The sequence below is a fragment of the Caretta caretta genome, chromosome 4, assembly GCF_965140235.1.
Source record: "Caretta caretta isolate rCarCar2 chromosome 4, rCarCar1.hap1, whole genome shotgun sequence".
Taxonomy (NCBI): Eukaryota; Metazoa; Chordata; order Testudines; family Cheloniidae; genus Caretta; species Caretta caretta.
In genome coordinates this window covers 148,244,597-148,270,920 of record NC_134209.1, presented here as the reverse complement: position 1 = coordinate 148,270,920, position 26,324 = coordinate 148,244,597, and positions in this window count along the sequence as shown.

Sequence of the window (26,324 nt, the reverse complement as noted above, 5' to 3'; positions counted from 1 at the left end):
CACACAGGGCACTGAAGAGTTCCTGGACTGCAATGACTTCCAGGTGCTACCGACTTTTCTCTTTTTTGTCCAGGTTATTGCCAAGGCCTAGGTACTTTGTTATTGAATCCGACCCAGAAGCATTGCAATGAGAGCCCCATCCTGCCCTGTGCCCAAAGGGTGGTAGGTAATTCTAAGCTGCCAGGGGGGAGCAAAGTAGTGTGTGCATGCTTGACTGGCCAGGAGATGGCAGGGACGGAGGAGAGGAGGCACCTGCCTTAGGACAATTTGCAGCAAGAGAGATAATCAAAACGACTAGTATTTATATAGGACTTTGTCCATGATGGGCCAATACCAAAGCACTGTAAATAACTGTGGTTATCCCTGTTTTACAGACATGGAAACTGAGGCACAGAGAGATAAAGTGACGTGCCTGAGGTGACCCTCACACAGTAGCTCTGAGGAGAATGGGTTGTGTTTGCCAGACTCACCCCTGGTGCCTTGTCTGGGGCGGCTGGGGGAGGAAAGGATGTTTGGGATCCAGCACTAAGTCCACGATTTCTGGCCTGGAGACGGAGAGCGGGTCAGAAGATGCCGATTCAACAGAACTGAAACCTTCCGTGGGGGTGCATCAGTGGGAACCAGGCAGGCGGCCCATCTCGCTCTCCAGGATTCCCGTCTCCTCTGTAGCCTGTCTGGCACCTCCCCTGGCTGGTGACCCCCCCGCACCCCCCCTGCAATTTCACGCAGTTCGCCTGCTCCGCTCTCCAGGTTGGCTGCCTCCCCACCATCGCTGTCTCCCCATTGCACCAGCTGGCTGAGATCTGACACCTGCTCACTTCTGAGTGCTCGATTCTGCCCCCCAGTGGTGTTCTTTTAATGTGGTTTTTGTGGGACACACTAATAATAATAGCTGTGGGGAGTGCCACGGCGGGGGCGGGGTAAGAGGAGAGTCTCCCCCAGGAGTGGAAGAGGAGATGCAGGGGAGGGAGCGCGGGCGATGCCAGCATCTTGCCTGAGGCGTCCAAGAAGAACTGAGCCCCTCTGGCACTGCCAGCCACACTCGGGTCAAGCAGGGTGAGAAGAGAGCCATCTACGGTCAGAGGAAAAGGACTGGCCACACGCTCCCCAGAGGCTTGACTCTCCTACGGAAACAGGCCTGCGGGTTTGGGCTGGCACAGATCAGTCCCCGCCTTGTCTAGCGCTTAGTGAGGGAGTGAGCACAGCGTTTAGCCATGGAGCAGGGACCACAGAAGGGAAGCGCTGGCAACAGGCCTGCGTGAGACGCTGCTGGATCTGGAGGAGCTGGAAGTGGGGCAAAGCAGTCCGGTTGCGTGTCGATCCAGGCAGCATGAGCCACTTGGGCTAGAGGCAGCAAGAGGCCGTCCTAGTGCATCGACCTTCACAAGGGAGAACTGCAGAAAGAGCAGGGGATTGCTGGAGAAACTGCTAGGGATGGAGAGAAGTGTGACCCGGAATGGGTGCTGTGAGTCTGGTTCTGGGATCCTGAAGAAACAACTTGGGGATGTCTGGTGCACACCTCCATCCCTGTGCTGGAAATTATTGGAGCGACTTTTTATCTGAGGAATCCTAAAGAAAAGCATCTCAGGTTCTTCCTTCTTATGTACAGTGACTTAAAATACCACAGCTGCTGTATTGCACGTGTCCGTCGCCATGCTGGTCTGGGTTCTTCTGTGTCCAAGCTGCCCCCACCCCCATCTGCTCCCTCAGCCCACAGGTCTAGGCTGCATTTAGCAGCAACATGTGCTCTCCCCTAAGCTGTGTGGCCTGCAGTCCAGGCTCCTGTCTCTACTGGGGCAGGGCTGAGCTCCCATCCTGGTGGAGCATTCGCTTCCTGCAGTGGCAAGGCATCATGGCAGCAGGGGTGAGATTTCCTCCCACTCCTGGAACCATCAGGGGTGTCTTAAAAGCTGGGTGAAGTCTGGTAACTCAGCCTGGATGAGAATCCAGGCATTTTATCTCCGAGAGGGATGGGAGAGGATGCAGAGTGTCAGGAGGTGGGGGCAGGAACCACATCTCCTCATTTGCTATTAGTAAGTAGACCCCCCCATTGACCTGGCAGAAGTTTGCTGGGACATTTACAAATGGGGGGATCCTTAGAAGGGGGAGAGAAGCTGTATGAATGTCAGAGGTGAGTGTGATGAGGTTGTTTAGTAACCTTTGGGAAACAAGGTGGTGGATCTCTTAGCCCAGTTCTTAAAGGGCAAATCTTCACATTATGAAAACCGCCATCACTACTGGCAACAATGGTTGCTCTGCTGAGATGCCACCGAGCACAGAATGGTGTCAGCAGTGGGATCGTGCTTTGGCTTGTAGGAAGGTGTAACTCCTTGCCAGGGCTGAGACATGTTGGCCAGAGAGAGGTAATGGTGATAAAGAGGGAAGCTCCCACTGTCACAGTATGTGCTGTCGTTGGGCTTTGGATCAGCAGAAGAGTCCAGGCTGTCCAGCCAGAGCACTGAATTCTAAACAGAAAACATTGCCCCTCTAAGAGCCCGATCCAAATCCCACTGAAGTGAATAGAAAGGCTCATGGCCTTCAGTCTCGGTGAAGTACTCACTATGCATTATATTATACCCTTTGTAGGGTCACTGTGCTACGCCCACTATCGGGTACTTACTATACATGACCCTGTATCTTCTAGAAGGTACTTACCAGCACATTATAATCGTCCTCTATAGGACTGCTGTCCTTTGCACTATGCAATACCCTCTGTAAGGTACGTACTAGGCCCACTCAGTTTCCTCGGTCTGTGGGACTACTCACGTGCTTAGGTATTTTGTTGGATCGGGGCTTAGTTCTGTGCAATACATTTTCTTTCCCCAGACTTTATAGGGCTGTTTTCTGCAGAGACGGTAACGCTGATCCTGACGGGGACAAGGAGGCACTCATGAGTGCGCAGTCTAGAGATACCCTTGATCGACTACAACGTTAATTTGCCCAGCAGGGTCTGCCCAAGGCACAACCAGCGAGCTCTGCTGACCAAGTGAGGTTGCATTTCAGCTTCAAGAGGCATGTCACTTTCCCCCCTGCGGACCACCCTGTCATCCATTCTCTGCTAGGAGATATCAGGTTTGGTAGCCATGTGCTTCGTTAGCAGACTATCCACACGATTGCTTTATTCCCTCCTCTTCAGCAGCAGTTTCATTAGGTTAATCCAAGTGTCAATAAATGCAGCTGCTCGCAGGTGTTTGTAAATAGGTATTTTTAACCGCTGGAGTACCAGGACCCATGGCCAGGTGCAAGCATTCCTTGCTGCACAGCCTGAAGATTTTGGAAAGCATAGGGGAGTAGACGGGTATGTGTCTCATGCAGGAAAATGATTACTGCACCAATGGCCAACTAAATTGGTGGAAAGACCTCCACTGGCTTTGATGGGAGCAGGATTGGGTCCCAGGGAAGGCTTGTTATGGTGCAAGTCCCTAGATGATGCAGTTACACATTGTCTTGTTCTTTTTCTCAGCGGGTGAGCAAGCTTTCTCTTTGAAGAAAGGTTGTATTGTTGTTGGTTTGGTTCTCCACGGCTCAGTGCAGGGAGAGCTGTTGCCAAAAAGAGGGGGAAGGTTTGCTCTCTGCTAGAGTCTGTTCTTGGTGCAGAGCATTGGGGCAGGGCTGAAATTCATAGGAGAAGGGATTGCCCTGCACGCTGTTTGACACCCCAGTCCCAGAGCAGAGGTGATGTGTGTAAATACAGCAAGTTACTCAGACTATACCCACGCTCAACATCACAGATGTCTCAAGGACACAGTATTTTCATAAGAACGGCCATACTGGGCCAGACCAATGGTCCCTCTAGCCCAGTATCCTGTCTTCTGGCAATGACCAGTGCCAGATGCTTCCCCTGTCATCTGGTCCCAGCTTCTGGCAGTTGTAGATTTAGGGATACCAGGAGCATGGGGTTGTGTCCCAGACCATCTTGACTAATAGCCATTGATGGACCTAGCCTACATGAATTTATCTAATTCCTTTTTGAACCCAGTTACAGTTTTGGCCTTCACAACATCCGCTGGCAACAGGTTCCCCTGGCAGCGAGTTTCACAGCTTGACTGTGCATTGTGTGATGAAGTACTTCCTCATGTTCGTTTTAAACCTGCTGCCTATTCATTTCATTGGGTGATCCCTGGTTATGTGAAGGGGTAAATTATCACTTCTTTATTCGTGTTCTCCACACTGTTCCTGATTTATTGACCTCTGCCATATCCCCCCTCATTAGTCATCTCTTTTCTAAGGTGGACAGTACCAATCTTTTAAATCTCTCTCTGTATGGAAGCTGCTCTATGCCCTAACCATTTTTGTTGCCCTTCTCTGTATCTTTCTAATTCTAACACATCTTTTCTGAGAGAGGGTGACCAGAATGGCACACAGTATTCAGGGTATGGGCATACCAGGGATTTATATCGAGGCAATATGATATTTTCTGACTTATTATCTATCCCTTTCCTAATGGCATTGAGCAGATGTTTTCAGAGAACCATCCATGAAGACTCCAAAATCTTTCCTGAGTGCTAACAGCTAATTTATACCCCATCATTTTATATGTGTAGTTGGGTTAATGTTTTCCAATGTGCATTACTTTGCATTTATCAACATTGAATTTCATCTGCCATTTTGTTCCCCAGTCATCCAGTTTTGTGAGATCCCTTTGTAGCTCTTCGCAGTCTGCTTTGAACTTAACTGTCTTGGGTGGTTTTGTATCATCTGCAAATTTTGCCACCTCACTTGTTCACCCCCTTTTCCAGATCATTTATGAATATGTTGAACAGCACTGGTCCCAATACAGATCCTTGGTGGACCTGGCTATTTACCTCTCTCCATTCTAAAAACTAATCACTTATTCCTACCCTTTGTTTCCTATCTTTTAACCAATTACTGATCCATGAGAGAATTTTTTCCCTTTATCCCATGACAGCTTACTTTGCTTAGGAGCCTTTGGTGAGGGACCTTGTCAAAGGCATTCTGGAAGTCCAAATACACTATCAGCTGGATTACTCTTGTTCACATGCTTATTGACACCCATGAATAATTCCAATAGATTGCTGGGGCATGATTTCCCTTTAGAAAAGCCATGCTGACTCTTCCCGACAAATCATGTTCATCTACGTGTCTGACAATTCTAGTGTTTAGTATAATTTCAATCCATTTGCCTGGTAGTGAAGTTAGGCTTGACAGCCTGTAATTGTTGGGATCGCCTCTGGAGCCTTTTTTAAAAATCGGCATTACCTTAGCTACCCTCCAGCCATACGGTACAGAGGCTGATTTAAGCAATAGGTTAAATATCATAGTTAGTGGTTCTGCAATTTCACGTGAGTTCCTTCAGAACTCTTAAGTGAATACCATCTGGTCCTGGTGATTGATTTCTGTTTAATTTATAAATTTGTTCCCAAACCTCTTGTACTGGTACCTCACTCTGGGACTTACCAAAGTTTATGCTCCTTTCTATTTTCCTCAGTGGGATTTGACTTCCAGGTTTTAAAGGATGCCTTTTTGCCTCTAACCACCTGTTTTTACTGTGTTGTTTAGTCATAGTGACGTTTTTCTAGTCCTCTTTGGTTGGTTGATTTGGGATATACATTTAGTTTGAACCTCTATTCTGGAAACTATTTAAAATAGTTTCCATGCAGTTTGGAGGCATTTCACTCCTGCGACTATTCCTTTTAATTTCCATTTAAATAGCTTCCTCATCTTTGTGTAGTTCCCTTTTTTGAAGTTAAATGCTGCTCTGATGGATTTCTTTGGTGTCTCCCCCCACTATAAGAATGTTAAATTTAATTACTTTATGGTCACTGTTAGCAAGCAATTCAGCTATATTCACCTCTTAGACCAGATCCTGTGCGCCCCTTAGGACTAAATCAAGTATTGTCTCTCCCCTTGTGGGTTCCAGGACTAGCTGCTCCAAGAAGTAGACATTAACGCTATCCAGAAATTTTATCTCTACACCTTGTCCTGAGGTGTCATGTACCCAGTTAATAGGGAGGTAGTTGAAATCCCCCATTATTATGAGGTTTTCTGTTTTTGGTGCCCCTCTAATCTCCCTGAGCATTTCACAATTATTGCCACCATCCTGATCAGGCAGTCGGAAGTATATTTCTACTCTTACAGGTATGTAAGTAAAGACAGGCCTGAACCACACCTTTGGATTCAGGTCCTCTGGTGCCCAGGAGGTGTGCATACAACTCCAAGTACCTTCAATAGGACTTGGATGCATGCATCTCCCAGGAAGATTGAATCCCCGCACAACTTTAGGGAAGTTCCGATGCAAACTCTGCAGTCTGTGCCCGTCTCCCGATGTCCCTGGTACATTGTGAGGCTCAGTTCATTAATGCATGTAAAGCTCCTTTGAACTCCACAGATGAAGGGAGCTATCGACCTGCAAAGGAGGATTGATACTGTTGCCATGACAGGTTGTTGCAGGAATGAAATACTTCACCGGGTGGACAATGGATGACTCACTGCATTACAGTGCGTGAAGGGGCACCAGTCAAACAGGCCAATCACAGCCCCAGCTGATCTCTTCTTATGCTTTCACAGCTGTAGGCGGTGCTATTTTGACTGTGCAGCTTGGAATAACAGCTCAGCAGACCACAGGGGTTGGGATCACCCCTCTCTCCCCACCACCTCTCCTGCCTTTTAGGCCACAAATGGAGGAGAGTAAATTATGATAAATAGCGATCGGCCCTCTGAGATTTGCAGCGACCATGAAGCTAAACAGAAGGCAGAGACTATTCAAATATGCAACATCTGGACCTAGCTGCGAGGGAAAAGAAGCCACCTGTCTCCGCCAAAGTAGGATGCTCTGAAATGCTGCAGTAGCGTTGAATTTGAATTGGGAAGCAACAGAGTTCTGAGGTCTGCCTAGAGTGAGCTGGCGTTCAGAGCACAGCCTGTAAGAGGGGCTAAAAGCTATTTGGAAACACCAGCCTGCCCTTTGTGTCCTGGCTCTCCGAGCTCTCCCAGAGAACTTTCCAGAGAGCTGAACTTAAAGCACTGCTGACTTGGGATCCGGCAGTGGTTGGAGGGCCGTACTGTGGCCCCAGGTTATGCCTCCACCTCCCTCCAAAGTCTGGGCAGTGCAGAATCCAGACCTGGATCAAAATTCTGCACCTCGGGTCCATCTCTACTAATTATAACAATGTGACCAGTCCAAAGGCAGCTCCCTGGGCTTGGCTGCTTGTGGTCTTGTGTTTAAGACACTTGATGGGGCTCAGGAGTGCTGAGTTCCAGTCTTGGCTCTGCTAAAGACTTTCAGCACATGGTTGGGGACAAGTCACTTGGGCCCGATCCTCAAAGGTATGTCCACCTGAGCCCGATCCGTGTATTTTGGCTCCTAACTCCCTCTGGTTTCAGTTGGAGGAAGGAGCTGAAATGCCTTTGAGGATGTGGGCCTTAATATCTGTCTGGTACTCCAGCTGTGAAATGCAGGGGGGATGATGATGATGATAATAATACCTAGCTCTTATCAGCGGCATCTCAAAGTGCTTTGCAAAGGAAGTCTCATTACTCCCGTTTTGTGGCTGAGGCGCAGAGAGGTGAAGAGAACTCTTCAAGAGCAGGCCAGTAGCAAAGCTAGGACTAGAACCCAGGACTCCCGATTGCTAGTTTAGCATGTAGCCCCTGGGCTACGCTAACACAGAGCACTTCTACCTCAGAGGAGTTTTGTGAGGCTCAATTCTTGCCATGTGTCTCTCGAGGCTGGTCCTTGTGAAAGTCATTGTTGGTCAGCGGCTTCAAGTCAGAAATCCTGCGGTCTGTTCCCACCTCTGTCACACTTCGTCTCTGTTTGCCTCTTCCCCCCCCCCCCCGCGCCCATTTTGTCTGCTTAAATGACAGTCTCTTGTCTCCGAACGTGTGTCAGCACGGTGCTTAAGGCAACAGGGCCCGGTGTGGCTGGCGGCCCCTCGGCTAGTGCACCGCAGATAACACGGCCCCTGTTCCTGAAGTGACTAGGCACCTGGCAGGAATTCATGACTTCATCCTCTACCCCCTGTTTCGCTGCCAAAACAGCAGCCAGCTCTCAGTCCCCTCCCCAGGGCAAGCAGCCCAAGGGTGGCGCTGCTGTGAGGCTGGTTGCTCTGAGTTGTGTACGGATGCGAGGGGATGTGCAGCTGAGCTCACCCCTCCAGGAGCAAGGTGGGTATCCGCTCCACAGAGCCAAGTTGGGCCTCCAGGTGGCGGCAGAACCTGGTGCTGCAATGGCACAGGCCGGCCAGACAGGGAGCCCATGCCCTGCTTGGCATCACTTCTAACAAATTATAGAGACTTGGTGCAAGGGTTATCAATAGTTTCTGTATTTAGCTAACTATTTCTCTCATCGGCTACTGTCAGCCGTTAGATCCTAGGCTTCAGAGCCCTGTTAGTGTCCCCAAACTACCTACCTAGCCATGCACCCTCTTAATGAAAGCCCTGGGGATGACTTTAGCACTGTAAGAATGGCCAAGCAGATGGATTTTACTGTAATGTCCTTAACACATTGAGTCAGGGACTTAATTTTGTCTCTGCTTTTCCCCACCCCACATGCTCAAGACTTTAAAGAGAATCTTTGGAATGGGTTACCTAGGGAGGTGGTAGAATCTCCATCCTTAGAGGTTTTTAAGGCCTGGCTTGACAAAGCCCTGGCTGGGATGATTTAGTTGGGGTTAGTTCTGCTTTGAGCAGGGGGTTGGACTAGATGACCTCCTGATGTCCCTTCCAACCCTGATATTCTATGATTCTATGGAAAATGAAGACCCTGGCCCTGGCCTTGTGGTTGCTGAAGATCACTTGTCACGAGAATAGGGGCATGACCCCTGGTCTCCTGAGGAAATTCCACTTGGGTGAAGTTCACTATGGGTGTGTGATGGGGTGCATCCCCCATCCTAGCGCTGAAAGGGTTAAGGTGGGCCTGAGAGGCCATTTAACCCACCTGGTGGGTGGACTAGGCTTAATTAAAGATGAAGCTCCCCACTGGGAAAGGAGCTGGGTGATGACTATGGGGAAAGAAAGTCTGGAACAGAAGGGAGACACCCTACAGTTGCCATCGGGGACTCGCACGTCATGCTCTCAGCAGGATCCAGGAGGAAGCCCATGTGGGCGGTTGGCTCTGGGATCCATGGCTGAGCAGAGAAGTCTGGGGTGAAGCAGGCTCTGGCAGTGAGGAGCCCTGATAACATGGCAGGATCTGGACTTCCAGGGAGAGAAAGCGAGCTCTGGGAGACATTCCCCTGAGGAAGGCAAACATAAGAGGGACGGAAAGGGTAAGTCTGAGGGGGGCAGAACTGCATTATTTTTAGCTTGGGATTTTGTGGCGTTCTAACACAATGGATGTTTTTGCAAGAAAAATTCCCTTTTCATCAACATTTGTTTAACTTTCTGTCAAAAAAACCCAAAACATACTCTTTTTTTTTTTTTTTTTTACACCCTCCAGCAAAGGTTCAGGGTGGGCTTCTTGAGAAAAAAACTGACATTTTACCAAAAGGGGGGAAAAAAATCTGATGGAAACAAACCCTTTGTTTTCCGGGCTTTTCAGATCTACTCCGCCTCTAGTTAGACATCACTTCAGTCCCACGTACGCCCTAGCGTGTTTTACACATACACGCCAATTTGTTTTGGAACCCATTATGAAACACCTGGACCTTTTACATTGATATTTCCCAAAGGAAAGAGAGCCGGAAAAACACTCTTAGGTCATTGAGACCTTCTTCCTGTCAGCGAAGGAGTATTCCTGGTTGTCTATCGACTTGTGTTTTGTTCAGTCTGGTTTTAAATGTGCAAAGTGCTGGGGCTTCGACCCTCGGGAGACTGTCTCTCACACCCCCCCCCCCACGGAGTTCAGAGGTGTGTTTTGTCAAACCCTTCTATCTGATTTGCACTGCACCCAGGTTTTCATCGAGTTGTACGTTTTTAAGGGACCACTGTGCTGATTTCGTCTGACCTCTTGTGTAGCGCAGGCTGCAGAATTTCCCTGAATTAACTCCTGTTTCAGCTAGAGCAGATCTTTCAGCAAAACTTCCCATTTTGATGTAACAATTGGCAGGGGTGGAGAATCCGTCCCAATCCGTGGCAAGTTGTTTCAGTGGGTTATTGGGGAAACCAGTTCTCCTTAACATGCTTTAATCTCCGGAGAGGCAAGGCTAAGGCTAGCTCTACACGACCACTTATGTCCGTATAACTTATGTCACTTGGGGGTGTGAATAAGCCACCCCCAAGCCCGAGCAACATATGTTCCACCGACCTTAGCGGCAGTGTGGACAGCACTATCTTGGTGGGAGAGCGTCTGCCACCGCTTGTTGGGGGTGGATTAACTATGCCGATGGGAGAACTCTTGCCCATCGGCTTAGGGCAGCTACACTAGAGAGTTTACGGCTGCATTGGTACAGCTGTGCCACTGTGGAGCCGAAGTCTCTTTACCAATCAGAGCTACTTAGATAATTCCCATTACTAGAGGGCCTGAGTGCCTCACAGTCTTGATAGCCACACCAGCCCTTGATAGCCACACCTATTATCCCCATTGTACAGAGGGATTAAGTGAGTCACCCAAGGTCCCAGAGGCAGTCTGTGGCAGAGCTGGGAATTGAACCCAGGTGTCCCAAGTTAGGCTCCTAACTACTGAGCCATCCTTTCCTGAAAGGTTATTCAGATACTTAAGGGAAGGTGACTGCTCCTGGAGATGCCCCGATCGGCCCCTCCAAGCATAGTCACGTCAGTAAATACGATCCACAGAACCAGCTGTGGCCACAAGAAACATTGAAACTCATCACCAGAAAGTGTGTCTCTCTCTGACCGGACAATCTGTCTTCAGCTCTGCTCTCAGGGCTAAGCCCTTTTCCCAGCTTGAGTCTCAGGGCAGTGCATTAGCCACTGGCCCATGCTGTTTCACTGAGACTGGGTGCTTTAGTGTTGAGTGTCATTTACTGGCGTGCCACTGTGAACTGCGAGGAAAGGGGCTTTTATTCGGAGAGCAGAGGGACCCGAGTTCTACTCCCTATGCTGCACACCCGTTGGACCTTTGCCACCCTAGATCCAGTAGCGTAGCCTCCAGCTGTCCCCACGTCTGTCCATTCAGTGGTTGAAAGGCAAAGATTGTGCCGCTCTTGTGACTGAGGGCATCCTACCTAACGGCAGTCCCTTGCTGCCAGGTACATGTAACACAGGCCGCCCCCAGGAGCAAGCAGTGCCTGACTAGCCTCCGTAAGCTGGGCACGGGGCTGGTTCCCGGCCTCGGCTCCCTAAAAGAGCCGTTGGCAGTGACTCAAGTGAGTGGCTGCAGCTTGCTTGGTGTGTCACAATTTCTTTTTACACTTGCAAGTGACAGGGCCAAGCTCAGCTGGCGGCCCCTTGAAAAGCAGCCAGATTGAAAGGCAGCGGCAGAGCAAACCACCACATGCCTGTCACCGCTTTCCCTAGTGGCTAATTAAGAGTGACCTGGCAGCGGTGCTGGCCCATGCCATCAGATGCCTTCACGGTCATTGCTGGAGACAAGCCGTGATCGGAAGGGAGGCAGTGTTTAATTAGCCTGTTCCAGAACTCGGATGGAAACAACTGATGAAAAGGGGCGAGGAGAAGTCAGGTGGGCTTGAGTGATGTTTGCTCTTCTATGTGGAGTCCCACTCGACAGTTTGGGCTGGCAGAGGATGGGTTGAGCCCACAGGGAAAGCAGGCAGACAGGCTAATAAGTTGTCTGGCAATGCACAGGAAGATAGTCTGACAGATCTGTGACGAACTGCTAGGAAATGTTGCCAGGCAGCCGGGGCAGTGGCAGCAACGTACGGCTTCCTCTGGCCTTCACCCGCTCCCGGCGACGATCCGGCTGCCAGGCCAAACGCTGCTCACAGGTGTGCGAGCGTAAAGCCAGCGAGCTGCACTGATGTTGAACCAACGGGAAATCAGAATCGGGCCCAGCGCCTCAGCTTGAGCCCGTCTCTTACATTACCCCGGTTTTGCACTGGTGTAAATGCACTGATTTCCAGGGCGTTATCCCTGATTTCCGCTAGTGTAAGTGCGCTCAGAAGTGGGCCCATCGTGATTACACGGTGGTTGGATTTTAGCTTCCACAGAGCTGGGCGCTGGTTCTGTGCCATCTCGGATTGTCATAGAGGAACAGGACTGGAGTGCCGTGCTGGCAGGTCCTTTCAGGTCAGATTTCCCCTGCTGTCCTTTGTACATGATGTGCTTAAACAATAACCCAGGTGGGAATGCTGCTGTAGACAAGATACCAACATTTAAGCTCCCTGCCATTTAACTCTGCTTGGAGCAGGCCCGATTCCTAGAGTTTAAGGCCAAACGGGACTGTCAGATGATCTAGTCTGACCTCCTCCTCTCTATCACAGGCCATTAACTGTCATCTGCTTAACCCGTCTTGAGCTGGACCGAAGTGTATCTTCCTGAACAGAAGATACATACATTCTCATCATGCTATGTAAGGCAACTGGGACACTGCCTTCATTACAGGCTTCTCCTTTTCGGGCCGCTGTGCTTCTGCGGCCTTCTTTAACCTTCCTTGCAGGAAGGTCTGCAGCACGGTGGGTAAATGACAGATAATCAGAACAGTGTGGTCTTCCTTCAAATCCAGAAGACATGGTGGCTGGTCTGCAGATGGCCACTGGCACCTTGTTTACAGTAGCGTCTTCCCTATTGGTAACACTAGGGGGCGCTGCAGTGACAGGAGACTGTAAGGGGGAAAGAAGACTACAGTGGATCACAAAAAGTATTTTTGGCCCCTGTGGAAGATTTTGATGAAAACTGGGGGGGTGCGGTAGGGAATTATTTTCATTGAAATGTTCACCAAAAAACGCTGACATTGACCAATTTGGATTTTTCAAGGGAAATTCAAAAAATTGTGAGAAAAGCAGCCACTTTCCATTAAAAGCTTTGTGTCGCCAAGAGGCCAAATTTCTGTTGGGAAAAAAATCTGATGGAAAATGTCCGACCAGCCCTCCCACCGACAGGGCCTTGCCGGGCAGGATAAATGCAGCTTCCTGGCAAGCGGGCTCCGCGCTGGTGTGTGGTCTTGCTCTGATGTGTGGCCAAGTATCGGCTGGATGGGATCAGCTGACATAAACTACAACCCCCCCCTCCCACCCCCCCGCAACTTTCTGTCGCGTTGCAGAGACCGGCAGCATGGCGTCGAGCAGCGGGACCCGGCTTCTGCCATTGCCATGCAGTCGCCTCCTGTCCATTCATAGCACATGGTCAATGAGGCTGCAGGCAGTCAAGCCCTGCCCAGGCTTTCCTCCCCCTCCTGGACAGGCACGGTCAGTTCCTAACTGCATTGCTTCATTGGCTTTGGCTAGCAAAGAGCCATGTGGCCCCATGGCATCTCCCAGCTGTTTTGCCTTATGCGACTGCTGCTGGGAGCAATGGACTAGAATTTTGTCTTGCATTGAGCATCTGCTCACCTCAGAGGCCGTCTGGCCATATGGCTAAGGTATTGACTAGGGAGGGCATGCGGTGCTGCTTTTGCTGTTGCTAGGAGCAGGAGTTTCCTCCCATGCTTTGAAGGATCCACATTCGTCCCCGGCTCCAGGGCTGTGCTTGGTCGATCTCTCGTAAGTGCTCCACCTCATCCCCAGCTCCCAGCTGGACAGATCAGCAGCCTGATTCTGGTCTCCCTTAGGGTATGTCTGCGCTATAGAGGCCATCCCGATGTTGCTACATCAGCATAGCCACCCAGCGTAGATGCAGCCAACAGGAGTTGGTGCTGGAACGCCGCCTCCCTGGACAAGGCCACTATAACGTTTCCGTGTAGACCAAGCCTGGCACCTGGGGTATCTCCACTGACTGCCACCAAGTGTAAACGAAAGGAGAGTCTGGCTCTTTGTGGCTCCCCTAGAAGTAGGTGCCACTGGCTAAGAAGTGGGAATGGCCAGGATGCACTAACTCAACACAGCCGTCTTCCAGCTCCTCCTCAGAAATCCCAGCCACAAACAAACACAGCCTGCCCTCGCTGTGGGAAACTGTTTCACAGGTTACTAGACCTCGTTGTTAATGATCCCCAGAGCATAGCCCAAGTGTGGGGCATGGTGCCGCTCTGGGGTGAGGGGACTGAGGGTTAGTGAGGAATGTGAACAGGCAACTGTGCCCCAGGAGCTCAGCTTTCATTACAAGAAAAAGGAAGGATCTAGCTGTTACGGCTGTGAAGGAAACCTTGAAAATGTGACTAAGGGTAAGGGATGCCATGATGACTGCCTGAGTTTGCAGAGAGCCTGAAATCCATGTTGTGAACTACCCCCTTCATCTCAGGTGTTGCTCAGATGCCAGTGATGACAGTTAACTTTTTCCCTGCTCATCCCAGAAGATAAGAAAGAAGATGCACTGATCTTCCCCATCTGATCCCTCCCCAATGTGTTGTGTGTGACTGCTCGTTCTGGGTTAACAATACATTCATGTTGTATGGGCAGGGAACAGAATCAGGCCCATTGTGACCCCCACAAATAAGACTGATCTCCTCGCTACACCTCATTGGACCACCACAAATAATTCCTCTCCCTCCTGGCTGTTATATCCCTCTCTTTTGTCTTACTTAGCCCTGCATGGGTATGTCTATACAGCACACTAAGCCTGGGGTCTGACTCAGGTTTGAGCCTAACTTCCCCCTTCCATCTACACAAATCAGTCTGACCTTAGGTTAGTAATCACTCAGGACCTGGGTCCTAGCACCCTGCTGGGCAGGTAGGTCAGAGTCCAAGTCCTGGTGTGATGCAGGTCCAAGTCCTGTCATTCCGCAGTCTGGACACAGGTCAAGCCACGGACCTGAGTCAGAAGGTCTATGTAGTGCAGTGTGGATGCGCTAGCAGAGCTGTGAGACCTGGGTCCAGCAGTTGTAAGCCAGGTTTATGATGCAGTGTGGACACTTAAGCTCTGGCTTGGAAACATGGAGTCCACAAGCCTGGATGCCATGGCCCCGGGTTTATAATGCAGTGTAGACATACCCCAACCATGCTTAGCTGTTTTCCTCCTCCATTGTCCAGCAATCTCTCCAGCCTCCAAAACCCTTCTGTCGTGCTTCTCTGAATTCCCTCGAGCCTGCCTGCTAAGCTTACCTTGTCCCCAACTCCTGTTTTATTTGCTGTTGCTTGGCTCAGTTATGAGAAATCCATAAAGCTTGCAACCCCCGAGAGCTTGTGAATCGGGAGTACACCAGATGAGGGATGTGGGATGAGCTGTGCTCACTCGGCAAGCAAAGCCATTCAACCCTCCTGGAGGGCAGGGAAGAGTAGCCGTTAGGGTGACAATACAGTAATCGCCCTGGAGGGGCAGGAAGCGGAGCGTGAGAGGGCAGGTTTTTGTAGCTGGCTTCTTTTAGGGATGTTGGGGCTACAGTCAGTCAAATCATCCTGTGATGTTAAGCTCATGGGGCCCAATCTCCTTTGCACAAACAGGAGAGAAACAGCAGCCAGGCCAATGTGGGTTTGCCCCACCATGGAAACAGCAGGGACCTTAGTGCAGATCTCCTGGGGCGGCCACATGAAGCACTGGGCCTTGGGGCCTCCTCTCTGCTTCTGGGGCTCTGTGCCTGCCCCAGATCCATTGCTGAGAGCTCAGATCATCATGCTCTAAAGCCCAGGTCCCTACTGCCTGAACCAAAGGAGAATAGGACCAGGACCAGGTGGTATTCACCCAAGAGTTCTGAAGGAACTCAAATGTGAAATGCTAACTGTCACCTGTAAGCTAACATTTAACTTCTGTAAAAATTTAGCTTCTGTACTAAATGACTGGAGGACTGCTAACGTGATCCAATTTTTAAAAAGGGCTCCAGAGGTGATCCTGGCAATTACAGACCAGAAAGCCTGACTTCAGTACCAGGCAAATGGGTTGAAACTATAGTAAAGAACAAAATTGTCAGACACATAGATGGACGTGATTTGTTGGGGAAGAGTCAACATGGTGTTTGTAAAGGGAAATCATGGGGCACCAATCTACTAGAATCCTTTGAGGGGGTCAACAAGGATGTAGACAACAGGGATCCAGTGGATAGAGTGTGCTTAGATTTTCAGAAAGCCTTTGACAAGGGTCCTCACGAAAGGTTCTTATGCAAAATAAGCTGTCATGGGATAAGAGGGAAGGTCCTCTCATGGATTGGTAACTGGTTAAAAGATAGGAAATAAAGGGTAAGAATAAATGGTCAGTTTTCAGAATGGAGAGAGGTAAATAGTGGTGTCTCCCAGGAGTCTGTACTGGGCCCAGTCCTATTCAAGATATTCATAAATGATCTGGAAAAAGGGGTAAACAGTGAGGTGGCAACATTTGCAGATGATACAAAACTGCTCAAGATAGTTAAGGCCCAGGCAGATGGCAAAGAGCTACAAAAGGATCTCTCAAAACTGGGTGACTGGGCAACAAAATGGCAAATTAAATTCAGCATTGATAAATGCAAAGTAATGCAGACTGGAAAACATAATCCCAACTATACATACAAAATGATGGGATCTAAATTAGCTGTTACCACTCAATAAAGAGACCTTGGAGTCATTGTGGATATTTCTCTGAAAATATCCACTCAATGTGCAGCGGCCATCAAAAAAGTGAACAGAATATTGGGAATCATTAAAAAAGGGTTAGATAATAGAGAGAAAATATCATATTGCCTCTATATAAATCTATGGCACGCCCACATCTTGAATACTGCCTGCAGATGGGGCCGCCCCATCTCAAAAAAGATATGTTGGAATTGGAAAAGGATCAAAAAAGCTCAACAAAAATGATGAGGGGTTTGGAATGGCTGCCATATGTGGAGAAATTAATAAGACTGGGACTTTTCAGCTTGGAAAAGAGATGACAAAGAGGGGGATATGATAGAGGTCTATAAAATCATGACTGGTGTGGAGAAAGTGAATAAGGAAGTGTTATTTACTCCTTCTCATAACACAAGAACTAGGGATCACCAAATGAAATTAATAGGCAGCAGGTTTAAAACAAACAAAAGGAAGGTTTTTTTTTCACACAACACGCAGTCTACCTGTGGAACTCCTTGCCAGAGGATGTTGTGAAGGCCAAGACTATAACAGGGTTCAAACAAGAATTAGATCAGTTCATGGAGGATAGGTCCATCAATGGCTATTAGCCAGGATGGGCAGGGATGGTGTCCCTGGCCTCTGTTTGCCAGAAGCTGGGAATGGGCGACAGGGGAAGGATCACTTGATGATTACCTGTTCCGTTCATTCCCTCTGGGGCACCTGGCATTGGCTACTGTCTGAAGACAGGAACTGGGCTAGATGGACCCTTGCTCTGATCCAGTATGGCCGTTCTTATGTTCTTATAACTCTCCAATAGCTGTTAGCGGTATGGGGCCCATGATGCACAGACCGCCATCCTGACTCCCTCCAGCAGAGCGTACACACACACACCCAGCAAGCTGGTGGGTGTAATGCCCAAAGAGATGCACTGCACTCTGCAATAAAACTGTAGTGAATGGTAGATACAGCCAGCGGGAGTGAGTGCATTAGGGGGCTGGCTGGTTCCCGATGCTAACTCCATATTTCACACAGCTGCCACGCGTCCTCTAGGGCCTCCGCCACCTTCCAGTAACCTCGGCAGCAAACCTGAGAGCCTGCTAGTATGGGTTCAAACCAGGCAAGGGTCGGCCCTCTTCATTTTGTGAATGTAAACAAACATCTGCCATCGGGAGCTGGGGACCACTTGGGGGCCATCAATCCACACAGCAACTTTAGGTTCGGTTACTTCAGCAGTAACTGCCGCCACATGCCCGGGATGATAACAATAACTGCCTCTTACAGAGCACTCTTCAACCAGAGATCTCACAGCATCTTACAAAGGAGGTCAGGATTGTTATTCCTATTTTACAGATGGGGAGACTGAGGCACAACATGGGGAAGGGATTTGCCCATGGTCACCCTGCAAGCCCGTGACCAAGCTATGAACAGAGCTAAGGTCTCCTGGGTCCTGTCCAGGGCTCTATGCTCTAGGCCACAGTGCCTCCCTGACCCAGTTCTAGCCCCTGGTCAGTGTAGTGGGTTGGGTGTAGGGGCCCTGGGTTCTATTCCCAGCAGAGCCACTTGTGTGATGTTCTGCAAATCATTTTGCCTCGTTGAGCCTCAGTTTCCTTAGCTCTAAAAGGGGGAGAACACGTACCTAGTCATAGGGGTGCTATGAGAATCAACCCGCTGATGTACAGGACTTGAATGACAGATAGTAGCTAACTGCTTAATGTTAGCTATGAGCTTTCTAGATTTCTGCACAGCCTTCCTCTAAAAGGTCTCATTCTCTTCCTCTGATGGCACCGTAATCTAACCTAAATCCCTGTAACTTTCCTTTGAATGGCCCATGCCCCCGCCATTCTCCCTTCCATTAGGGTTGCCAACTTTCTAATCACACAAAAACGAACTCCTGCCCCTTCCCCGAGGCCCAGCCCTGCCCCGTCCCTTCTCTGAGGCCCCACTCCCACTCGCTCCATTCTCCCTTGCTCTGTCGTTTGCTCTCCCCCCACCCTCATTCACTTAAACCTAGCTGGAGCAGGGGGTTGGGGTGTGTAGGGGGGTGAGGGCTTCAGCTGGGGGTATTGGCTCTGGGGTGGGGCCAGGAATGAGGGGTTCAGGCTGGGGAGGGGGCTTGGGGTGTGGGAGAGGGTGAGGGGTGCGGGCTCTGGGAGGGAGTTTGGGTGTGGGAAGGGACTCCAGGCTTGGGCAGGGGGTTGAGCTGGGGGAGGGAAAGTGAGGGCTATGGCTAAGGGTGTGGGTTCTGGAGTGGGGCCCTGGGGTGCGGCAGGGGATGAAGGGCTTGGGGTGCAGGAGGGGGGTCTGGGCTGGGGCAGGGGGTTGGGGTGTGGGTAGGGTGCAGGCTCTGGGAGGGAGTTTGGGTGCAGGAGGGGGCTCCAGGCTGGGGCAGGGAGTTCAGGGTGTGGGGTCCCGGTGGCGCTTATCACAGCTCCCAGGAAGCAGCTGCCAGGTCCCTGCAGCCCCTACGTGCATGGGCGGCCAGGGAGGCTCCACGTGCTGCCCTTGCGCCTCCAGGCATCGCCCCCGCAGCTCCCACTGGTCGCAGTTCCTGGCCAATGGGAGCTGTGGAGTCGGCACTGGGGATGGGTGCAGCATGCAGAACCTCCCTGGCCGCCCAGGCACCCAGGGACCTGGTGGTCACTTCCTAGAGCTGCGTGGAGCCAGGCGGGCAGGTAAGGAGCCTGCCTTAGCCCCGAGCCCCACTGTGCCACTGACTGGACTTTTAATGGCCCGGTCGGCACTGCCGGAACTGGGCGTTCCGGTCAAAAACTGGCCGCCTGGCAATCCTATTTGGCTCGGGTGGTAGCTGCCTGTGCATTGGAGGCTGAAAGTCACAGGCTCGATGCTGGCTAGTCGTTGTGCTGTGTGTACCTGTGTGTACCCACCCCAGAACTCCCCTGGGATTACAGTCCCAACAGGCTGTGGAGACAGCAGGGATGCCATAGTTTAATCAGAACTAAACATCCTCCAGGCCCACAATGGAGGGAAGAGACCAGGGAAGGCCTCGTCTGTACAGCTGCCTGTACTAGGTCCCATGGGAGCCGACAACTATATCACTCGTATGACCCAGCCTTGATCCTTGTCCAGTAAAGGACATGCTCAGGTAGGTTAGCTTCAGCCTATGAGAGAGAGCACGGCCTTGTGGTTAAAGCTGTACGGTAGCACTTGGTTCTGCCACAGGCTTTGTGGTGCTGGGCAGGTCACTCAGTCTCCCTGAGCCTCAGCTCCCCATCTGCCCAAAGGGGATAATAAGGCCACGTCTGCACTGCCCGCCGGATTGGCGGGTAGTGATCGATCCCTGATCGCTCTGCCGTCAACTCTGGAACCTCCACCAGGGCGAGAGGCGGAAGCGGAGTCGGCGGGGGAGCGGTGGCCGTCGATCCCGCGCCGTGAGGACACAAAGTAAGTGATTCTAAGTCGATCTAACATACGTCGACTTCAGCTACGCTATTCTTGTAGCTGAAGTTGCGTATCTTAGATTGACCCCCCCACCCCCCAGTGTAGACCAGGCCTAAGACTCCCTTTGCCTGGCCTGGGGGGCCAGTTGCTTTCCTACATCATCCTCATCCTATGCCTGATTTTGGTAGCCTCGCAAAGCCTCAAGCAGGGATTGTGGCCCTGTTGCGTTAGGCTCTGTGCAAGTACGTAATGAAAAGAGGATTGGTTCCTGCACTGAAGAGTTTACAAGGTAAGTAACCTTCCAGCTCCACATACCGCATCTACTTTGTCTTAACAAATGCAACAACCATAATCGTAGTCTGGCCTTTTCTTACCCTGTCCGAAGCTGTCAAAGCACTCTACAGGCGAATTAATCCTATGAACCTTCGCCCACACGTTACTAAATATTATCATCCCTACTTTGCAAAGAGGGAAATGGGCAGAGAGAAAGTTCAAGTGATGTGTCAATAGCCCAGTTGGGAAAAGAACCTGTATCAACTAAGTGTTGCCCAGTTGTGTGCTCTAATTAGAGCTGATTTCAGAGGAACAGCCGTGTTAGAGTGAATCATTAGCAGGCTTTTTGGTGCAGGGGCTGAACTGTAAAATTCTCCCCAAATTCTGCGTCGACTCAAAACAAAACATTTAGTTGAATCAAAAAATTTGAAAAATTTGGTGTCGGATTGACCAAAATGCTTCGAGTCGACTCAAATCCATTTTTTGTCGAGATTTTGGTTTTGATTTGGCTGTTTCAGGTGTTTCACTCTTTTTTTTCCATTTTAGTTGGCCGAATTTGAAACTGAAATGCCATTTCAAATGGCTGTGTCGAAACCAAAAGGGTTAGGCCCTTTCTGATTATTTTTTTAAGCTAAAACTATTCATCCAATTTGACCTGAATTCAACAAATAATTTTGGGTCCCCCAAAATACATTTGTAAATGAAAAAGAAATGGTTTGTTTGAAATGTTTTTGCTCAGTTCTAGCTCCAGTCAAACCAACCCCTGAGTGCTCTGTGGGCGTAGCACGGGCATGGAGCCAAACTGCTGCGCCCCCCTCCTGGATGCCAGCCTCAAGCACCTGACGGCGGTTCCTGAAATACGTTGCCTGAGATCTCACCTAGCAGCTACAGCAAACTCGTCCCATCACCCGTTTCTGATTGGGGTGGGCTCCCCCAAAACGAGCAGGGTGCCACGTATCTAGATGCCCTGCTCTGATTTGCCTTCCCTTCCCCCCACCCTGTACACTGTCAGAAGCAGTGAGGGCTTATACACCATGCTCTGCAGTGATTTCATGTGACAACTTGGACGGCAGGCCGCTGAAATGAAATCCCAGCGGTAATCACACACATGCCAATTAATAGTCTGGGGCTTCACAGGGTCTCTGCAGTGACATGCAGCAGATGCATTCGGTCCTAGTTAGATTCAGATTGATTTTAGAAACAGTGCAAAGCAGAAACTCGGAGGTCAACAATAACAGCACCTGGTGCCTTTTTACCCCCTACGTGTACAAAAAAAAGGGGGTGTCATTATCCCCGTGCTACACTGGAGCAAACTGAGGCATGGAATGATGCAAGCCCCAGTCCATCCTTTTGGCTGTAGCCCTCCCTGCAGAGGACTGCCCTGTCCAGGTGCAGGAGGCAGTGTCACCAGGTTGACACTGCTCCCAGCACTGGGAGTATTCCAGAGCGGTGGTAGGAGCAGGCACGGCTGGGGTGGACTTGCAGCCTGGCAATTCTGCACCAGCCCAGAGGAGCCATTGCAGCAGCCAGGCAGCGTAGGCCAAAACCAGAGCCCTGAATAGGCAAGGAACAGGCTGTCTCCTCTCTGCCCCTGTGCCGACCCCTGCAGCAACGAAGGGATGGGTGGGTGAGCCCAGAACAGAACCCAGGCTTCCTGACTCCTGCCCTGAAGGCCAGTCCACGCTGCCTTCCCAAGCCGCGAGAGGGCTCAGGCTGACTAATGCAGCTCTGCACTGCCCAGAGCCCGAAGGTCTGGTTTTAAGGTTTGGCTCAGCCCATTATCAAAAGGAAAAGAGGAAGAGAGGGATCTGTGCAAAATTCCCACAATGCACATTTCAGGGGTGCCCGGGGAAAATTTGAGGGATGTCCAGATCCAAAGTAACTGCTTTGGGCTCATCCTGTCTCTAGAGCATAGGCCCCTGCAAGAGGCTCTCTCCATTTCTCTTCCCACACCCATATTTTCCTCTCCGGATCACACCCTTCTACTAGTGGAAGCCATTTCTACCCTGGAGCTGGCAGGTGTGATTCCCAGCGCGTGGAGGCACTCCCAGGTGAGCTGTGCTTGAGCTAATGCCTACCAATAGCAGCGTGTCCGTGGTGGCACAAGTTAGCTGCCCTGAGTACAGTCCTGTGTGACCCCCGGCTGTGTGCTCGGGCAGCTTGCCCGAACAGCCCCGAGCGCAGCTGAGGTGAGTGTTTTTACGCGGGCTGGGAATCACACACCTAGCACAAATGTAGACCTACCCTTTGAGGGACTTCGGAGCTGCCCTACCAAGTCAGACCGTCAGTCTACCGAGTCTAGCATCCTGGCTCCAGCGCTGGGAGAAGCCAGACAGCGTTGAATAGAGGTTGATTTGGCCCAGCGCCCCCAGCATGGAAGCCATGTCCCAGAACACTTTGCTGAGCTAAATAACAGCAGAGAGAGAGAGAAGATGCGAGCGGAGAAAGATCTCTTCAGCTGAGATTCGCCAACAGGAACAAAGGAGTGATTCATCCAATAACAATGAATAATAGTTTATTTGTATGGCAATAGCATCTAAGAGCCTCAGCTCTGGCCAGGCACTGGACAAACACAGAACAAACAGATGGTCCCTGCCCCAAAGAGCTTCCAAGACAGACAGGGGAGCACAAGGAGACATTGAGACAATTATTAATTTGGTTAGCTTTAGTCACTACTCTCTCAGGCTAGCTTTGGATCAGCAACCTAAAGATCAAAGTGGTTCTATTACGAGTCCCTGGAGCAATCTGCTTTATCCCCAAATCTCTTGTTTCTCTAGTTTATGGTACATTTTATGGTATCGATGATATGCCCATCTCTGTTATCCAGGAGCAGTAACCTTGGATCTACTGCATCTCACATGATCAGCAGATAATTGCCACAGACATTTCATTCCTCTCCGTGGGGTCGTTTTCACACTTCACAGAAAGATCCCTTCCGTATCAAAGAGAGGGCAGCTTAACTGAGTCACCAAATCGTGTTGCCTTTAGATGCAGCGCTTTCTCCCTAGCAAATCCTTAATTACATCCAGAGTTTCACTGCAGTCATTATTATCCAGCTCTTCTTAATTGATTTTTGTTTGTGTGTGTATGTATCTTGTGTGGCTCAGAAATGGCAGTCCATGTTAACCAGCTGCCTAGACAGCGATCGCGTCTAAGGTGAAATTCACCCTGGGCAGAAGGGCAACCGCTTAAATCTTCAGTGTGGGGCTTAAGTAGGTATAGGGTGCACTGGGGTACATTGCATGCACTGGGGTACATTGTATCCCCCACCCTGTGAGTATTCAGGTTTATTGACTTTGAGGGAAGGCAGCCTAGATACTACGGCGATGGGCACATTAGAAATCTCAGAGCCTAATACATTTACCTTTCAAATGTAGGTTTTTATGACTCCTCACCCAGGTGGTTCGCTTTGGTTTTTGCTCTGCATTTAGAAGCCCAGAGCCTGACTTCCAGCACTAGATAATGCAGAGTAATTGCCGGACTGGTTCCCCCTCCCCGCCCCTTCAGCTGTAGCTTAGAACAGCTGTCCTGGGCAGAGTACAGATGCCGTAGCCACCTTTGAACATACGCTGGCCATTGCAGGTTGCCCAGAAGCAGGGCTGCCAGTTGGCACTGAACTCCGCCAGCTCACCTTAGAGACTGCCGACGATTTGCTCCCTGCAGTGGAAGGTGGCTCTCCCCTTAGCTAGAATCTGCTCCGCTTTTACGCTCATCGCAAAGATCAAGCCTGAAAAAAGAAAAGGGAAGAAAACTGTCCCCGTGAGTTACCTCACGCAAGCCAAGATACAGCTTTCCCACCCACCTACATTCAGTGCTGTTGGGGTCTGCAAAGGGGGCCAAATCCTGCCAGTCTCACTCCTGAATGCAGGCTAGCATAAAGCTGGTGTGCCACTTAGACCGAGGTTAATGGAAGTTAGGAGCCCCAATACCTTTGAGGATCTGGGCCTTAATTCCTGCAGACGTCAATGTCCCCGTGGCAGAATAAAGGGGCGTTCATGCTGCTGCTTAGTTGTGGAAGGAAGGCAGGGTTTTCTTTCACATTATCATTTAGGAGGAAATGGGGAACTGATTCAGCTGAAAGGCTCCGAGCTGTTAACTGGGACCTGAGGGCCCAGAAGAAGAAGCAGGCTGGGTGAGGAGATGTGGACGTTCGGAGTCCATCCTGAAACCCACAAGGACGAGGGCAAGACACGAAGGAGACCGCGTAAGGAAGTGTCAGTTGCCAGGTACATCTGTTCTACCTTTATGGGCCATAGGTGCTGCCTCCATGGGTGCTCCAGGGCTCAAGCACCCATGGAAAAAATGTAGGGGGTGCTTAGCACCCAGCAGCCCTGTCGGGCAGGGCTTCTGATCAGCTGTTCTGCACCTGGGGGGGGGTTGGTGGAGGGCAGAGGGCAGTGAGTGGCGGCCGGACGGGGGGCAATGGGGGAGGGAGCAGAGCGGAGGGCAGGAAGAGGTAGAGTGAGGGTGGGACGTCGGGGAGGGGACGGAACAGAGGCAAGGCCTCGGGGTGGAGTGGGGGTGGAGCACCCCTGGGAAAAAAATAAAAGTCAGCACCTGTGTTGTGCTGGACTGTAAATTCTCCTGGGCAAGGGCCGGTAACAGGGCGCCCTGCCCCTTTAAGGGCCAGGAGGCCTTGGGTTAGCTACCCTGTTCAATTAGCCCATGGTCAGCTGGCTCACAGCTTGAGGGGGCTGGACTAGTGACAGGCTGAGAGAACTCAGTTGGAAGGATGGGGGGCAGGCTCCTGTGGGAGGCCCCCAGGTAGGGTCTGCAGGAAGCTGGGAACTCCAGCGAGTGACAGACAGTGAGAGGGACTCCAGGGACAGCAGCTGGGAGTCAGGGCACAGGAACAGAGCAGGGAAAGACTCAAAGGGAGCCCAGAAGGGGCTGAGCACTGAGCCCAGAAGCCGGCTGAAGAGTGGTCCAACCGAGGCAGAAGAACCTTTTGTAGGTTCAGATTTTGAGTTGGACTTTTGTCACCCTGGAAGGCGTTAAATTTGTTTAGTGACTTGGCCGGAGGGCTAAGCCATGTCACCAGCACTGGCTCTTGTGGACAAGACAGGCCTCAGAGGAGGAAACTGAGGCACGGAGCGCTTGCCGTGCCACGTTTGACTGGGGCGGGGGGGTGTAAAGGGGCGGCCACAGATTGTGCTAGGGACCACTTTGTTGTTCGGAATGTGTACTGTGCTGAGCACAATAGGGCCCTGATCTCTGACAGGGAGAGATCACAATACAAACCACCAGTCAACTAAAGAACAAGACGCAGGTAGCTGGAGGCTCCATTTCAAGGCTGTATGTCTTACGAACTGATAAGCTCCAGTTAGAAATTACTGGACTTGCTGCAAGAATTACTAGGTGAAATGCTCTGTTCTGAGGTACGCTGGAGCTCAGACTAAATGATCACAATCACCCCTTCTGATTGGGCAGCTCCCCTGTTACTTGACAGAGTTAACATCCCAGTACAGGGCTTTTAGCATAATCCTGCTGTTGTTGGGTTTTAAAAATAAAGAAAGAAAGAAAAAGCTACCAATTGTAAAAGCTGTGAACCACGCCAGATAAAATCCCAGGTGCAGTCATCCATGAACGCACCTGGCTATAGACTATTAGTGGCTTTCACTCTGTCTAGATGCCAAGTGTGCGAATGTACCAACAGCTTCAGAATTAGAATCCCACAGCTGCCTCCCCCCCCCCCCAGCATGGGGACAGGACAAGTAAACTTAGACCATCTCTGACTGGTATTTGTCTAATTTGTCCTTAAAACCTACCAACGACGGGGATTCCACAAGCCCCTAGCTAACCTGATCTAGTGCTTCCCTATTTTTATAGTTAGAATGATCTTCCTAATCTTTACCCTAAATCTCCTTTGATGCAAACTGATTCGATGACTTCTTGTTCTAGCTTTGGTGTACCTGGAGAGCAATTGACTGCCATCCTCTTTATAACCACCTTTGATGACTATTATCACATCCCCTCTCAGTCTTCTCTTCTAGGCTAAATGTGTCCAGGTCTTTCAACCTTTCCTCACTGGTCATGGTTTTTTAAACCTTTTTGGTGTGGCCTCAGAATTCGACTATATATACAGACAATAAATTTCCAAAGGAGCCCGCATCTCCATTTGAACGTTTTTAGGCTTTGCTCTGCAGCATTAGATGAAGAAACAGCCTCGGGAGAGAAGCAGTGAACCCCAGGAATCAGAATGTGAGGAAGCAGGAGAGCAACAGT